Below are 13,591 nucleotides of genomic sequence, written 5' to 3' on the forward strand. Positions count from 1 at the left end.
CTACACTAAGGTTTTTTCCGGGATACTGGAGGTATGCCAGAAAAACTCAGCTGCGTCCAGGAAACATGTCTGCTCTTCCACTTTTTTTTTTGCGGAAGAGCAGACGTGCTCTTTTGGAAGCCCCATCTTCCTCCTTCCATTAGGAAGAAGGGCTCTTCTGAAAGTGGAGGTTTTTCTGAAATTTGGCCCAGTGTAGACAGGCCACATTTTGGAAAAGCCTCTTCTGAAAAAACTATAGGAAAAAGGTACACAAATTGCAGAGCGCAATTTGCGTACCCTTTTCAGATAAATCATTGTAGTCTAGTCATAGCCTCACATCAAGAAAGTGAGACACATTAGTGGAACTTAAGAATCTATTGTAAAACATTAGTCTTTTCATCTTCAGGTTTACACCTGTCCCTTTGTAACAGGTCTCGCAAAGCAAATGTTAAAGAAGAAACATCCAGGAATGTTCCAAAGTTCATTGAGAAATGCCTACAACAGGTAATTTAAAAACTTGGGTGATTCACCTTTACTGAAGAGAGCTAGTTCTTCATATTCAGCACTAATTTCAGAATTGGGCTATTGTAGTTATAGTTCATATATATTGTTTGTCAACAGGATTTTGGCATTTTCAGTTTTAAGTGGGAATACAGATGGCATACAATATTTGTTTATGACATTACAATGTGTTTGCATTGCAATGAGCCATGATGTCACTGATATTATTGCTAGATCCCTCAAGCAGAAATAAAAAACAGATAGAGGGGACATACATTAAGAAATGCAAAATATTTAAAAGAATATTGAAAAATTAACTGAATTCAAAATACGTTCTTGTTTGAATGCTCCCAATAATGGATATAAACATACTCTCTAGGTTTTCACCCCAGAGTTTCTTGTTGTTACATCCCCTATAAAGTCTACTTCAGTTAAGGAGATCACTTGTTACAAAAATATATTATTTTCACAGCACACTCAAGAACATCCTACATTGTTAGGATTATTATTGACCTGATCCTGGACTGAAAACTGTACAGAGGCAGGGAGGGGGCTGGTGGGGTGTCCATCCAGGGGATTCTAATCATTTCTGGCTATTATTTATATTTTATAAGTGCCCAGGATATGTTAAGTGCTGTACAAAAAAGAAAAGCAGTCACTGCTCTGCAAAAAACTATGCACGTAAATAGAATAATTACAGAAATACTGGGATATGATGTGTAGGGATCCCCAAATTACCCTACAGCCATGTCATGATAACTACTTGCAGATAATACAGGCCTTTTACATTTCTGTCTACTTTGAATTGATACTGTAGCTTCCCATTCACCAAATCATGCCATACTACACCCTATATTTTTAATCCAGAGAATTCCCTTTTGTGGTAACAACAACAGAACATACATCTTCATTTTTTCCTTTTAACACCTTTCCCAAATTCAAGCAGTCATAGGCACCATCTCCATGGGTACTCCAGAACTGGAGCACACAGGAGGAAAACTTAGAGGGTGCTCAACACTCACCAGCAGCCACCCTCTCCTCTTTCTTCCCCTCCCTCCAGTGCCTCTTGCCTGCTGGCAGACCCAGTAACAAACTCCTCCCCCTTCCTCCCTCTCTCCCTCCCAGCGCCTCACATCCACTGCAAACAGGATGTTGTGAGACGCGGGGGGGGGGGGGGGGGGGGGAGTAGGAGTGGGGATGAGGCAGGTCGGGGTGAGAGAAAGGGATAGAATGGGGATGGAGCAGGGGTGACAAGAGGAGGGTAGGAGCTTGGAGGAAGAGGTGGAGTGCAGGTGGGCCCTGGGGAAGAGGAAAGGTCAAGCTAAAGGAGAAGTTGGGTGCCTATGCATGCAATAGTTATGGCTGAAAGTTAACATGAAGTAATGATTTCAGCAGTTGAAGGGAAAGGAGTATCAGATAAATAAATTTCTTTGTAATGACATTTTGGGCTACACTGTGACTTTTAATCCCTGTCCTTGGTAGTGAATAGTGTACAGGCCCAATAACTCAGCAGGAGTATTGGGGGGGTGGGGGGGGAGCATTGTGTCTTATGCACAGAGTGCTGCATGGATACATAAAATTGTCTCCGCATCCACATCCATATCCACAAAAATAAGTCACGGATATGTGCATCCATATCTGCAGATGTGGGTACCCACAGATATAAAGCAGATACCTGCAGATTTGCAGGTCTCTTCTTATGCAAACCCAGTGTCTTCGGGAGCAGAAGAGAAGTTGTTGTTATGCCTCTTTAAAGGATGCAGCTTGTACTCCTCTCCTCTTGTGGGGCAAAGTCTGCTGGCTGCTGGAGAAGTGGCAAGATCCTAGCTGAATATTTTCTTTTCCCTTTTAGACTCACCAAGACTATAATGTTGTAAGGTGTCATCATGAGCAATAGGCTATGTCTACACTTGTTGGTGACAGAAAAGCGCTAAAAGAAAAGTGCTGGTTTATGTTCACACTGTTTTCCACTGTCAGAGTGAATTGCCAATAAGAGGAGCATACTGTGGTAGCTATCCCACTATGCACTGCTCTAGGACACAAAGCAAATCATTACTGTGGATGTGTGTGTGAGACAGACATCGGAAGCAGCCAGGCCGGTGGCTGGGGGAGGGGAAGACCCTGACCTCAGTCTCCTCCTCCCTCCCTGACTCTGCACTGCATATTCTGTCTACCTGCCTCTTTTTGCATTGTGGGAGGCAGCAGGAGCATTCCACAGTAACGGTTTGTTGCATGTCCCAGAGCAGTGATAGCACTAGCTGTCAGAAGGGAGCTAAAGGGGAGGAGTAGATACTTGCAGGCAGAAATGCTGAGATTTGGGCTATGTCTAAACTGCAGGGAAAAGTTGAAAAAGATACGCAAATTGCGAACCATAATTTGCGTATCTTTTTCCATATTTTTCCCAAAAGAAACTTTTCCAAAATTTGGCCCATCTACACAGGGCCAAATTTCAGAAAAAAATCCTCTTTCGGAACTTTCCTTATTCCTCTCACTGAGAGGAATACAGGGATGCTGAAAGAATACGTCTAGTTTTTTGGAAACTGTTCTAAACATAGCCTCAAAGAGTGGAGTGCCTGCTCTGCATTGTTGGTTTGCTCTGGAGGGCAATTAGTCTGGTAAAACCAATCAAGAGTGTTCACTGGCACATCACCACAAAAGCATCAGAGCAAAAAGACTTTAATTGGGGTAGTTTTATTTTTGAGCTGAAACTCAGCAATTTCAGTGCAAAATGTAGCTTTTCAGTGAAGATTTTTGTATGGTTTAGTGCAAAAACCTTTTTCTGCTAAAGCTGGCAAGTGTAGACATAGCCTTAATCTGACCCCCTCTCCCTCGTTCATTGCAGGCCACGGAACCTCACTCACACAATTTATGATCCATCTGCTCTTTGTCTTTTAGGCCTACTGTAATGCCAACATGAGAAACTGAACCTGGGATCTCTGCAGCTTAGTGCATGAGCGTCTACAGCTTGAGCTAAAATCCAACTGGCTGGCTCTCCACTAAGGCTGTGGAGTAAACTCCTTCTTTCTCTTTGTAAGTGGTCTAAGTGCCACTACATGGGACAGTACACCACACCCAGAAGGTGTGTGGGTTACACTAGTATCTGTGTGTCATAGGGTTAGGGACATACAGAGTATGGGATTGCATCCCTGATCATCCTGGACCCATTGATGGACCCAACCTCCGTGAACTTTCCTATTTCTTTCCTGAATCCAGTTATTGTTTTGGCCTTCACAGCGTCCTCTGGCAATCAGTTCCATAGGTTGACCTGGCCTTGTGTGAAGAAGTACTTCCTTTTGTTTGAACCTGCTCCTTTATAATTTTGAATCACTCCCTCTTTTGTGTTTTATATGATTGGGAAAATAATGTTTCCTTATTCACTTTCTCCACATCATTCAGGAATGTATAAACCTCTGTTATCTTCCCACCCATTCTAAGCAGAATGGTCCCAGGCTTTTAAATCTCTCTTCATATGGAAGTTATTTCATACCCCTAATTATTTTTGCTGCTGTCCTCTACGCCTTTCCCAATTTTAATATATCTTTTTTGAGACAGGATGATAAGAGCTTCGCAGAGTACTCAAGACACGGGGGTTCCATGTATTTATATAGTGGCATTATGATATTTTTTGTCTTATTATCTATCCCCTTTCTAATGATTCCTAACATTTTGTTAGTTTTTCTGATTACCACTGTACAGCGAGCTTATATTTTCAGAGAACTATCTACAATGACTTCAACATCTTTTTCTTCAGGAAACAGATAATTTAGACCCATTCATTTTGTATATATCATTGAGATTGTGTCAAAGGTTTATAGGATCTTTTGAAAAAAATCTTCCTTTTTTGAAAGAACTGTGTGTAGACCGCGCTTTTACTTTTGAAATAGCGTTTTTTCAAAAGAGCGCCATTACGTGATTATGCATATGAAGCATGGGAAATTCAAATCCCGGCTTCATTTGCAATTTCAAAGTGCCTGTCGAAAGAGGGATGTAATCTAGACACAGCCTCAATCATTCAGTGGCCACACACAGTTTTGCAGTGTTCCTGTCTCTGAGATACTCTCTCTCTCTCTCTCCTTTTTTTTTGGGGGGGGGGGCTGTTAGTTGTATCTTTTCCTGGTTACTCTTCAAATTCTTTTTTTGGCCTGCGCTGTTATATTTTTATGCTTTATTTGACAGAGTTTATGTTCCTTTCTCTTTTCCTTAGTAGAATTTGACTGCCATTTTTTAAAGGATGCATTTCTGCCTCTAACTAGGGATGCTAAATAGTGGTTAGTAAGCTAATCACTTACTGATGCTGCACCTCTGCTTTTTCAAATGTAGTAAGAGTCTGGCAGTTCCAACCAGCACCAACTCCCGCTCCAGGAGGCTCTTACTAGATTTAAAGAGCAGACCCCCAGCAGTCCTGGAACTGGCGCAAGCCAGGACTACTCAGTCACAGCTCACACCGTGCCCGGGAGCTAACCCACTTATTGACTAATTGAGTAGTCGATATAAATGTCATTGGCTACTTGATTAGCTTATTAATGGCTATGTGACTTCCCTAATTCACAGCATGCCCCCTATTGGCAATTCAGAAAGGTTTGTTTTAGTGTAAAAGAGAATCAGTCCTGTGCTCTTTGTACCCTGGGTGGCATAGCCAAGCAGTTAGGGCACTAACTGAGGACTTGAAAGGTATAGGTTCAATTCCCTGCTTTGCTACAGACTTCCAGCATGATCATGGGCAAGTCACCTCCTGGAATAAGGTTTACCAGCTAATTCGAGTTAAGGGCTTTACTTCAACCTCCCGTTTCACTGCCACGTGTAGACACAGTTATTCTGGGCTAGTCAATTTCCAAAATGGCAACCGCCCAGGAACATGCTAATGAAGTGCGGGATATTTAAATCCAGCACTTCATTTGCGATTTCGGTTGCCCTCATTAGCCTCCCTAGTTTGAACTAGGGGGCTAGTGTAGACATACCCTTAGCCTCTTTGTACCTCCATTCTCTATTTGTAAAATGAGGATAATCCTATCTCACAGGGATTTTATGAGGATAAATATATTAAAAACGTGTGCTCAGGTACTATGGTAATGGGAGCCATATAAATACTGAAGGCAGATTTGTAATTAATTAACAGGACTAATTATAAAATGTAAAGTCTTGTAAAATACAATGGGGAAAAAATTACCTCAGAAAATATAGTCTAATGTGAAAATATTCTATTATGTTTCTTGTTTAGACTTTTAAAATTTCAGCTCTTGAAGAGCATTTTTTCCTGTTAGTTCCATGTATTTATATTAATCAATGTTCCCTAACCCCCATGGTTAGTTGCTTTATGTAATGCTTGATCAGCTTTTACAGAAATACGAGACAACCATATGGCTTATAACAAAATATGATTCATATTATTGTTATTGCTCATTATTATTATTGTCACAGGAGACTATGCCTGGATGTGCATTTTTCCTATTTAAAAGTGTGATTTGGCTCAGCTGTTTAGACTGTAAATCTTATTTAGTACACTAACGTGATTTTTGTGTTCCTTTTCTTAACCTGTGAAAACATGTTTTTGCTCTGATCAAACTGAGCATACTGTGAGGTTTGTCATTCCTAATTAAACTACAGATCCACTAACTTCACTCACCTACTCCGACATCGCCCAATGTATGATGTTTTAGAGGAAAGCAATCTTGCTCTTAAGCGCTAGTAGTTCCCCTAATTCTGGGAGGCTGGGGGCAAATTACTTCCTGACTCAACCTAAAACATCACATTTTATTCTGCCGGGTCTCTCCATTCCTTTGATAAGGTCTTAAAACTTTTTGGGGTATGGACTCTCATGCACTGTGTGTTTGTGCAATGACTATCACAATGGTACCACAACTAAATTGCTCTCTACGGCATACTGCAATATAAATGCTAAATAAATCAATAACAACAAAGAAATAAAAGTCCTATTTTAATACATTACAAGTACATTGCACTTACACAGAATCTTTGATCAAAAGTCTCAAAACAATTAAACCTGTACTCTATTTTTGTCTCCTGCTAACCCAGTGGTTCTCAACCTATTTACCATTGTGGGCCACTTATGTGGCCCAAAATGTATTATGTGGGCCGCATCCATTATGGCCTCTGCAACCCCTGAGGATGTTACATGGGCTGCGGCTCTGTGCTGATTGGGCTGCAAGCTCTAAACTAACAACCTGAGTGTTGAACTTCTGCCATTGTTTCATAAGGCAAGCAATACCACAGAAATAAGTCCTCCAGTCTCAAATGATCAGTTCTTAAAAACTGTTATGTTCCATTTTATTTCAAACTTTAGAAAAGAGGGACCATTGTGAGTCTAACTTCCTGTACAACACAGGCCACAGAACTCCCTCCAGGGAGAATTCCCAGAGTATAGCTTAAAAAAAATAAAAATCTAATCTTGATTTAAAAACTGACAGTGATGGAAAATCTACTGTCTATAAGGTGCTACAGGACTCCTTGTCGCTTTTGCAGATCCAGACTAACACGGCTACCCCTCTGATACTTGATACCTTCTAAATTGTTGCACTGGTAAATTATTCTCAATGTATGCCTTATTTCTAGCCCAACTTTGTCTAGCTTGAGTTTCAACTTGCAGAAGAGGTTGACTTATTGCACATGTGGCTAGTATACCAAGTGAAATGGTGGGCAGCAGAGCAACATGGCTGGTAGCGAGGGCAGCAGAGCGAGCTAGGGCCATGCTGCTCTACTTCTCTCTGCTACCGCCAGTGAGTCCAGCAACAGGCCCCTACTAGTCTCCTAAGCTACATCACTCAGGAGAGAGGGTCTGGGGGAAGAGGAGGGGAGGAAGCAGAGCACAGGTGGGGAAGGGGTGGATCCTGGGGGGAAGTGGGCATTGTCCTGGCCCTCCCCTTTATATTAAGAATAATGATCAATATAACAGCATGGCGTAAAACAACTCCTTTAATTCATTCAGTAAAATTCTTCAACATAACTACCATATTTTGGCACAGTGACTGAGTTGATTACTTTTCTAATTAATAAAAGACAAATTCACATAAGCAATTACAGTCTTTGCCCACAACATGCAAATTTTCAATCAGTGAGCCCCTTCCGCCATCAAAAGGCCTTCGTTATTTGTTTTTCATTTTCTCTCTCATCCTAAAACAACAAAGTCAATGCTCCCCAAAACTCTAGAGAACAAGTTGACTTTGGAAATTTGTTAATGCTACGACTTCCTGCAGATCTGCAAATCTTTTCTTATCCAAGAAGTAACATCAGTAGCCATTAGGGAATAATCTAAAGTAGACCTGTAATGTTTTAGCTTTTTCATTTACATTTTTTCCTCTTCAATGGCCTCTCTAGTCTCTTGCAATCTAGGAATAACTAGATTCCCAGAGACTGGTATGCATTTCAAAAACAGTAACAAGCTGTCAGGCAGTGATGAGGGAGCACATTTATTCTGATTTTGGGACTATCACCTCGAAAGGTATTTTCTTTTGCTTTATCAAATATTTTTATTTAGTTCTTGTTCTTTGTCATTGCTTTACAAATTACAGTTCTGCTTGCATGTCGTAGAATCATAGATTAAGGTTGGAAGGGACCTCAAGAGGTCATCTAGGCCAATCTGCCTGCTCAAAGCAGGTCTCACTCCAAATAAATAATTCCAGCCAGGGCATTATCAAGCCTGGCCTTGAAACCTCTAAGGATGGAAATTCTACTGCCTCCCCAGGTAACCCATTCCAGCGCAAGTCATAGCTCTTTTAATAACAAAAACAGAGTGGTTATTGTCACTGTTATTTGTGACATGTCTTTAAGCTGTTGACTTTCATCCACTGGGTGTTAGGATGGCAATTTACATGGGGATTTTTAGTTCCGCATGGATGTTCTGACTAGTAAGTGGAATTTTAAGTCTGACCACATGTTTTCTCTTTCATTACTCCCACTAACAATGCTAAAGGCAAGACAAGGCATTTTTTTCACGAAATGCTGGACTTTCCTAAAGACTTTCTGATTGCCCAACTATCAGGCTTCTTTCGAGGTGAGATATTGTCAATCAAGGTCTAATTTGACTGCCAGATGTTGGGACTGAATGACAGGAGATGGATCAACTTGATAATTGTCCTGTTCTGTTCTTTCCCTTTGATACATCTGGCAGTGGCCACAATTAAAAGATAGGATATTGGAATAGATGGAGTATTACTCTGACCCAGTATGGCCATTCTTATGTCCCCGTGTTCTTAACACAGACTGGCCACTAAAAATCTGAGATAAATAGAGACACACATTTCACTGAGATGTGGAGCACTCTACTGCAAATCACAAAAAATGCTGTATGCTAAAGACATTTGAGAGTCTGAAAGGCCTTTCTGGTCAAAAAGGACAGAAAAATATTTAGAAGCACAGAAAAGAAATACAGGTCCTAAAGGTCTGAATTTTAATTTTAATCTGTCTGAAATTATCTAAAAGGAAAACATTGGCAGAAACAGCACCTGAGAAAATCTGTTAGTATCTTTTTGCCAGTATTAATAACATACATGTTCATGAATTTTAATATGCAGTTGGTATATATTTTTATCAAATCCCATTAGTAATCACAGTTCCTGAGTCAAATGGCTGTGTTGACATTCTAGAGAACATGGCAAGTACATCGCACCAAACACTAGGGCCCCTATCCTGCAGTTGTATGTCTGAGTAATTTACACATCTGATTAGGAGTCCTACTGAGTATTTAATAAATGAATATACCACAGGATTTTTGTTTATTAACTGTCATTTCATCTGACTACTAAATGTACTCATTAATTTTAAGTGCCTGATTTCTTACAGCCAAGCTATAATTTATTAAATATAAAAGCCATTACTTCTTAAATTTGACAGTATTAAAATACAGTTTAAATGTAACATCAAGAAGTCAACAATTTCAGCAGCAAATGAACACTCATATTTTTGCAGCACAAGCTTGTACATTGTTATTTTTCATTATAATATTGTGGAATGTTGTAAAAATAAAATTGTTGATTAGCAATTTGGCAAATCTGAAAAACACAATTCACAGGTTACGACCATGACTCTTGAAATAAATGTGAGAGAACAACCTCATTACGAGATACATCTTGCAATAGATGTTTGTTTAACTTGAACTCTGCAAGTGCAGTTGCCCAGTGCAACTGTACATATTTGCTCCCGAATCCTTTCTCAAAGGCACTCTTTAAACATGTTTATATGCTCCATCGAGGTTTTTTTTTTTTTTATCCATTCCAGCAAGGTTGACAAAACAAGGAGACTCAGAAGATAAATCTATTTTTTATTGCAAGAAGCAGTACAAGGTAAGTGAACTATGTTTTACGTTATATATTTCTGTTTAAATCAAATTTGGAAGGCATGTAAGCTCTTGTTGTGGGGCATAGTATGGTTGTATTGCTCAATTAGATTTCTATTTTCAGTTGTATTAATGTATTTGGACTCTAGCTGTCAATCTTTGGTTTTGAGTTTGGCAATTACTTTGTTATTACAGATTCATTAATGGGTTAGGAGGAGAGGAGAAATTTGTGTGTTAGGAAAATGTGGTCTCATCCATCCAATTCATGCCTAGAACCTAGGATGTATTTCTTGTGACTGATCCCAGGTGGCTTGCGTTTAGGTGAGGTGCAAACAAGTGTTCAAAATGGCATAGGACTTTATGATGTAGGCATTTGGACTAGCCATCAAATCATTTTGCAGAAGGTACTACTGAACAGCCACCAGATGGTAACAGTGACTTTCAGTCCTTACTGGTCTGGGGTAGGTTCAGTGCTGTGACCTAGAGGTGAAAGTTTCTGTCTTCTGAACCAGTCACACTTTACATGTCCCATTTGAGCTCTGTTTTAGCCGTTCTCCAGCCAATGTCAGAATGGGAAACCTTTCAGTTGACCAATAACTCTTCTTAATTAGCTGGATAAATTACTCCTAAGCAACACAAAGCACTCCTCATTTTCCTAGCATAAATTCATGCCTTCTGCAGCAATTCCAGTTCTGAGAGCAGGAAACCACAAAAATCAATGTTGATGCTCATAGAATATAGCAGCTATGATGAGCTTTCACAGAAGCAGTGGAATTAGTTTTCTTTATCTTAATTCTCTTTGCGAGCTAAAGACTACAAAATAAGGTCCAGGTCCTGCAAGCTCTTAGTCGTGCAAGTACAGGTTGAACCTCACTAGTCCAGAACCCTCAGGATCTGACCGGTTCCGAACGACAGAATTTTCTGGACCATGGGAGTCTAGCAGCATTACTAACACCAGCATTCTGGACAATATTGTCTAGCAGCATTACCAACACTTCCACTGCTTACTGCGCTGTTAGAGGACATTTAGGGGTAAATTAGAACTAAATAACAGCACAGAATACTGAGAGATAGGACTGGATGCTGTAAACAAACTTGTTGGGATCATGGGAAACTTGGCCACATGCACGAAAAGTGGACATCCGTCTAACTAAAATAATTCTGGACGATGGATGTTTCTGGACAAGAGAGTTCTGGATTAGAGAAAGCTGAGAGGAGTCCTGTGGCACCTTACAGACTAATTGAAGTGTAGGAGCATAAGCTTTCGTGGGCAAAGACCCACTTCGTCAGATGCATCTGACGAAGTGGGTCTTTGCCCACGAAAGCTTATGTTCCTACACTTCAGTTAGTCTATAAGGTGCCACAGGACTCCTCACCGCTTTTGCAGATTCAGACTAACACGGCTACCCCTCTGATACTGGATTAGAGAGGTTCAACCTGTAGCACTTCTGTATGTGAGTAGCTCTACTGACTTCAGTGAGGCTGCATAAGGAAAGAGGACATGGCCCTCATTCAACACTGCATATTTGAAGTGATACTTTCAAATGTACACTAAAAACAGAAAATGATATCGCACTGGAGAAAAAAGGCATTTCTATGTCACTCTACTGTAAATAAAGTTGAAAGCATATGCAACTATTTCATTATCTCCTTTGCTTTGTATCTCCATGCCTGCATCAGTTTGCTTATGCAATAAACCACAAACTAAAACCACTGGCCTAATCCTGAATTTCTTATTCCAGCTAAACTGCTATTTTGCATGACGATCATATGAATGGGCCATATTATTTACGCTTGCTCTCTTTAATCACAAGAAATGAATGGTCCTGAAGTGGGTAGCAATTTTGCTCCTTGCTGTTGTTACATTAGTCAGATCATCATACATTCATTCATTTTAAAAGCAGTGCGAAATTCTACCTTAGAACAGGGAAGCTATATACAGTAAAACTCCAGTTGTTCAGCATCCAGTGTGGTCCGGCACTCCCGATATCCGGCACCAGCTGGAACCTGGAAGTGCTCTGGCCAGCCGGACAATTGGAGCTGCTCTGCCCCCGGCTTCCCCAAGTCCGAAGATGGTCAGTTTCAGCAGTGGCGGACTTGGGGAAGCCAGGAGCAGAGCAGCTGGGGTGCTGCCGGATTGGTCCCGCAGCGCCGCTCCTCACCTGAGTACCGCTGCGGGACCAACCCGGCAGCACCTCAGTTGCTCTGCCCCCGGCTTCCCCAAGTCTGCCTCTGCTGAAACTGACCAGCAGCAGAGATTTGGGGAAGCCGGAGGCAGAGCAGCTGGAGTGCTGCCCACACTGCACCGTTCCTCGCCGACCCCCCACCCTCAAACCCCTCATAGCCCCCCTTCTGGTACTCCGGCATATTCAATAATCCCGCACCCCCTGGATCCCAAAGGTGCCGGATTATCGGACGTTTACTGTGACAGGCTTGTAAAATAAAGATTGATTGCCTGTCTGCGGATCTCTGGACTCCCATGGTATGTCTACGCAGGAATAAAGCACTTGTGGCTGGTGTGGGTCAGCTGACTTGGGTTCATAGTGCTTAAGCTCCAGAGTTGAAAAATCACTGTGTGTAAACATTCAGGCTTGGCCTGGAAGCTGAGCTTTGGGACCCTATAAGGGCAGATGAACAGGTCTCAGAACTAGGACTGGAGCCTGAATGTCTACATGGCAATTTTTTTGTCCCTTGCTCCAGAGCCACCAGCCCAGGGCCAGTTATGGCTGTGCTGTGGATCTTTTATCTCTGTGTAGACAAACTCTTACTTTCAGTGGAATTTTCCATCTCCTGTTAGGTTATCACATGACTCCTCTCCTTCTCTGTAATCTGCTGTCCATTCATTTCTGAAATATGCAACTTTTATTTTGTCCTTTAAAATTATAAAAGAAAAGGAAAAAGCAGAAAGCACGAAGTATGGTAGCCTGAAAATGTTCTGTAACTTAGCACCAGTTCAAGGTTCAGGACTTGCAATATGTTAAAGCTGGTAGAAAAATACAAATATTTCACAAACATGTTGTGAAATTTTCTTTCCCTTTTTCCATCAATATTTTGAAAAACTTGGATAATCTCCATCCACTTTTTGTTAAAAGAGTAATGAGAAACAAGACTGTCTGTTTTAAGATAAAGACTAAAAGCAAATTTTGGACATTACTGATTGCAAAGCTTTTCATTTTTTACCTTTCCAATCTATCTATCTATCTAGCTATCTATCTAGCTATATAAGGATACTTACTTAATGAAGTTGTTTTATTAACTAATCCTGGAAAGGACTTTGAGCACAAAAAATGCTATATAAGAGTTTTTGTTATCATTATACATCTTACTTTAAAATATCAAAGCTGATCGCTTTCTCTTGCTTTCTAAAGTCTGCTTCCTTTCATTCTGATGTGATTTTAGTAACAGATACTATTAAGAAGCTAAAGTTATAGTCTAATATTTTACCCTATTTGAAAGCTGGCCTTCGAGACATTAGCATTCAACAGCAATTTACTCCAAGTGGTTCCATTAGTTTCAATGTGAGTAAGGTTATTGTAACTTGATCCTAAATGAATAAATCACTGGTTTCTGGATATAGTTGCTCTGGACAGCAACTAAAATCATGTCAAAAATGAGGAGGACAAATCCAAAATGATAAAGAGAATAACATGGTTTTAAATGTTTGATTTCTCATAATGTGTCAGAGTAAAAATACTTTGATAAGCAAATGTTCCTAGGACTTAAAAATTTCCCCAAGAACTGGGGCACAGATCAGAAAGAGAAATAATTGATTCCCCATAAAAAGCTGTAGTTCCAAGTTGGTTATGTAACCAGAAAAATGGA

At 40.5% G+C, this 13,591-nt stretch overlaps 1 protein-coding gene and 1 long non-coding RNA gene across 3 annotated transcripts in view; one reads left to right on the forward strand and one right to left on the reverse strand.

Moving 5' to 3' along the window:
* SLC38A4 (solute carrier family 38 member 4) overlaps positions 1–13,591 on the reverse strand; it is a 67,808-nt gene that overhangs the window by 40,520 nt on the left and 13,697 nt on the right. The gene's annotated exons all lie outside the window — the stretch shown is intronic.
* The window catches only part of LOC142829660 (uncharacterized), a 45,515-nt gene continuing 41,424 nt past the window's right edge, over positions 9,501–13,591 (forward strand). The window contains exon 1 of the long non-coding RNA XR_012904325.2: positions 9,501–9,776. This is a non-coding gene — a long non-coding RNA (uncharacterized LOC142829660). The remainder of the gene's footprint in view (positions 9,777–13,591) is intronic.

The sequence above is a fragment of the Pelodiscus sinensis genome, chromosome 1 (genome assembly GCF_052426305.1).
Source record: "Pelodiscus sinensis isolate ZL-2025 chromosome 1, ASM5242630v1, whole genome shotgun sequence".
Classification (NCBI taxonomy): Eukaryota; Metazoa; Chordata; order Testudines; family Trionychidae; genus Pelodiscus; species Pelodiscus sinensis.